The sequence below is a fragment of the Octopus bimaculoides genome, chromosome 1, assembly GCF_001194135.2.
Source record: "Octopus bimaculoides isolate UCB-OBI-ISO-001 chromosome 1, ASM119413v2, whole genome shotgun sequence".
Classification (NCBI taxonomy): domain Eukaryota; kingdom Metazoa; phylum Mollusca; class Cephalopoda; order Octopoda; family Octopodidae; genus Octopus; species Octopus bimaculoides.
The window spans coordinates 61,072,730-61,077,519 of NC_068981.1; the positions used below are offsets into that span (position 1 = coordinate 61,072,730).

Genomic DNA, 4,790 nt, shown 5'->3' on the forward strand with positions numbered 1-4,790 from the left:
TAGTTACTAGTATATATTTTATTCTATTGCTTTCTAAAATAATCTCCTTGCTAAAACTAGCTGGGTGCTAGCTCATGTCAATTTTCGCTTAAGTAGTCTCTTAAACCGATCCCTGAAATCTTTCCACACTTGAAATGTCACGTTCATCTTCCACTAACTGGGTTCTTATCTTATTGTCTTTTCTAAGTTTACTGTAAGGGTCCCGAATTTGCAATCGGACTTGCGAACGATCCAAAAATATGAGCAATTTACTATGCCTTTCTACTAGCTTAATAAAACTGCTATCTAACTATAACCTGGATGAAGCACTGCGATTTAACATAGTTCATTTTGGTATAACATCTGGTTTCTGGCCATTCTCGAACCGCCCCCACCTGCCCGCACTCTCCGAAACAGAAAAATATACCTCAGACATTCCTACCTTCTTCCGAAGTAACCGAAACATGGAATTTCATTGACACTCCTGTTCATTTTTGTCTGGAACATGTTTCTATATTTGTTATTTCTGCGTGCCCACTAGCATAGTCATTACACTGGCCTGGTTCCAATGAAGCTGTACGTTTGAAACCCTGACTTTGTGGCGGATAATTACCACAGTCCTATAGTGGCTTTCTAGGCAGATCAACACTACAGATGGCCACACTTTTTCCAGGTAATTTTATATTGCGATTGGGGAAGGGTATTGTAGAATAATTTCTGCGCAGTTAATGCACCATATATTATTGTTCTTTTTTAGTGCAAACCACTTTTCTCCTCTGGGATATCCAGGACACCATTTCGAATATTTTTCTGATATTTTTAATGGCTTCCCCCTTTTTTGTTTGCAGTGAATTTCTTTGCAATATTTGTAATGGAAGTTTTTTTTTTCCTTTCAATGGGTATTTCAGTTACTATTATCGTTACTGATGCTATATTTGTAAAAGCTTTACTGTTGTCATCATTGTTGACATTGATGTCGTAGTCAGCGCGATACATGATGTCTTTACTGATGGTTATACTAAGTTTGTCGTTGGTGGTGGTGCTGCTGCTGGTTTAGTTATTGTTGATGTTGTTGTTGTAGTTGTTGGTATTGTTGGTTGTGCTGCTAATGTCCGTAGTTATTTGCTAATGCCAATGGGATTGGAAACTACCATGCATGGTTTTATTCTATGAGTGAGGTCGTTTACGCACGAGGAAGGTATTACATTCTCTCCTACGACTACCCCTATATTTAAATTTGTACTGACTGTCTTTCGAAAAATATTGATTGAATATACATATATCAAAATGTTTTCGGAACAGGCGGATCACTCGTTCTGTAATTGACGCGGGGGGAAACGATACCTGAATGCACCCGCAAAACAATAGTTACAATTTCATCGGGCAAAAACGGCAAAGGAAAAAATAATTTGGAGAGAGTTCAACTGTGCTGTTCCGAGCGTGGTTTCCACGTGTGATACCAATGCCACTAATAATAATCCTTTCTACTAAAGGTTCAAGGCCTGAAATTTTGCGGGAGAGGACTAGTCGATTACATCAACCCCAGTGCGTAACTGGTACTTATTTCATCGACCCTAAAATGATGAAAGGCAAAGTCGACTTCAGATGACAGGAAGGACGAAATACCGCTAAGTATTTTGCCCGATGTGCTAACGATTCTACCAACTCGCACAACAGAACGATTGCAAATAATAATAATAATAATAATAATAATAATAATAATAATAATAAGAATAATAATAATTGTGATAATTAATAATGATTTCATTTATTTGGCACACTGGTGATGCAGACAGACTTAAAGTGTTGGGGTTCGCATATAATGAAATGTTTAAAAAAAAAACGAAAGGAAAGTAAGTATACACGGTATACAATGAAAAAAGGGACATATGCATAGTTATAAAGCCTTAAAAAAGGTGGCGTGGAGGATGATAGAGATGTGGCCTTTCTGATACCGGTAAGGATAATCGAGGAACCTTACTCTCCAAAATATCCCAGAAACCCCCAAAGCAAGTGCTCTCTCCAATAATAATAATAATAATAAATAATAATAATAATAATAATAATAATAATAATAATAATAATAATAATAATAATAATAATAATAATAATAAGAAGAAGAAGAAGAAGAAGAAGAAGAAGAAGAAGAAGAAGAAGAAGAAGAAGAAGAGGAAGGAGAAGAAGAAGAATATGATCATATTAAATATTGCGTGTGAAATACTTACAGAATGGCGATAACATATACTGTTGATAAGATCCAAATTTAGATATTCAAATTCTGTAATGATTAAGTTTCGCCTACAATATAAATGAAATGCAAATAGTATATATGTAATTAGTGAAAATAGAATTGTTTTGTTCGAGCAGAAATGAATGACAATTCTATAGATGTATAGCAATGTAGAGCAATGTATAGAAATGCCAGGTTACGTTCATAGTTATGATTTGGAAGATTCTTGATGCGAAAACATGAGAAGGACAAAATGGAATAAGCAAGAGAGGAGAAAACACATGAGAGAGAATCAATGATGAGGTCACAGAATATGTAGGGAAAGAACTTTGACAGGTGTATTAACTAAAAATAATCCGAATAACAAACAAAGGGGAGATCACGTTGATAGTACGCGTGTATTTATACCCATCGCCCCCAAAACATCTTTAAATATAAAAATGCCACTTTATTTTTTAAACAATGAACATGAAAGTTTTTAAAATATAGATTTATAACGCTAACGAATTGAATTTAAATTCAATAACTGGGATAAACTCATAAATGTATTAATTATCAGGAGATCGATTTTCATTAAAATAATTGGTTGAAAACATGTTACCATAAAATTTGAAAAACAGCTATTTGAGAATAAAAAAAAATCTTAGGAGCTTTCAAAATTATGTTGGCTGCGTTTGAGAAAGTACACTACTAATAAAACTATCATGGTTAGGGTAACATCCCCAAATTTACTAGGAATGTACTTAAGCAAGAAATGTAAAACTACGTAGCGAATGTTATGAAAATACATATAATTTTTATATGAATAAAACAGAGAGTTCTATAATTTCAAATACATTAACGAGCATAAAATCTATGCTGATGAAAACTTACAGTTCTTTAATATATTTCTGTATTTTCATATCTTTCTGTTGAATAGTCGCAACATAACAATCATGCATCTGCTTTTACCTTGTACTTTCGCGTGTTAACTTTCACATGAGATATACTTATCATTTGATTTATGCAATTCTTCAGTTAATGTACAACATTAATTTTATAAAGTGACGTGTAATATTTGTGGCAGAAATAAAAAAAAAACAACATAAAATGTACGAACATTTCAACTGTCTTGAATATATTTAGGAAGCATTAAAAACCTACGTATGATTAAATATGACTCGAGAAAATAATTCAATATGTATCTATTTTAAAATGACCTCTTCGTCAAGGCTAAACTTTCACGTTACACGCCAATGGATAATCAAAATGCCAATGTAAATATATTGTTCAGTACGTTGTGAAGGAAATAAAACTGCTTACAATATACGTTAATTATATATTTAATGCAGGGATTATTCCTAAGTTAACTAAGTAGCATCATATTTAAAAAAAACGTTCAGTATTACCTGCAGAGTGGATGAAATAATCGAATTAATATCATTGCTATTAAATGCCGTGGTCGATTTTACCTTTTATCCTTTCGGGGACTGTAAAATAAGTAGCAGTTGAGCACCGGAGTCGATGTAATATATGCACCCACTTCCTGTATTTGATATCCTCGTTTCAAAAGTTGAAACCAATATTATTGCAATTTCGATAAAAAATATTTTAATTAGTATTTCAATGCACCCTCCATTACATAAGTTAATACTATATATCTCTATATATTGCTATGTAGATGACAACTTTGAGATATATATTCCATTTAGTTTAAGAACTATGACGCAGAGCAAGCTATTGACATGTTGGTAATTACTTTGTACATACATTTGGTGCACTAATATATCACAGATGCGCACTCATATACACGCATACACACACATTTATAAACACACACAAACACATACATAAATAGCTATATTTTCTAAGACATATTTTCGAATATTTCATTTATAAGCATACAGATACCACGCTTGGATATCTGTAAATGGGTTAAACTTTTCTGTATCTAACACAATATTGGAATAAGTTGCATATATTTCGCTATATATGTACATATGACTTTTCTTTGAGTTCAGTTTAAGTACTAGAGTGAGTTCAAGCTGGTTGTTAACAAAGCGACAAATCTTTTTGAGTTAGAAATTTCCCAGTGTTTGTAAATATGTGGTTGGGTTGATGTGTTGGTTGAATTATCGATGCATACACCCAAATGTGTGCATCTATTCACATATCAATCTGAGATGGGGAATTTCTGGAGTGTCTTACAAATCTTCAGTACTAGCTTGGATTTTGAGAACCTGCGTTATTTTCTTTTGCTATTTTTCTGTGAAAGTGAGTATTTCTAGGTTTTGTGCAAATTGTGTGCGTATGTATGTATGTATGTATGTATGTATGTATGTATGTATGTATGTAGGTATGTATGTATGTATGAATGTTTGTCTCTTCTACTTTTGATTATTATAAAACTTCCATTGAGGACGGTACTGGTTTCCAACAAAAATACAGGGCTCCATCTTTGCGATGTCGGTAACACCGACATAAGTCCTGGGGTAGATTCGTTTGACTAAATTAGGGTTAGTGATAGGGTTGGGGTGAGGCCACGTACAAACGACTGAAACAAGTAAAAGAGTAAATGAATATACATATATATATATATATA

The 4,790-nt window shown here is 33.1% G+C and overlaps 1 protein-coding gene across 1 annotated transcript in view; it reads right to left on the reverse strand.

Moving 5' to 3' along the window:
- Positions 1 to 4,790, reverse strand: part of LOC106871357 (growth hormone secretagogue receptor type 1) — an 878,042-nt gene that overhangs the window by 632,458 nt on the left and 240,794 nt on the right. The window contains exon 2 of the mRNA XM_052967163.1: positions 2,205 to 2,277. The gene's annotated coding sequence lies outside the window, so the exon portion shown is untranslated. The remainder of the gene's footprint in view (positions 1 to 2,204; positions 2,278 to 4,790) is intronic.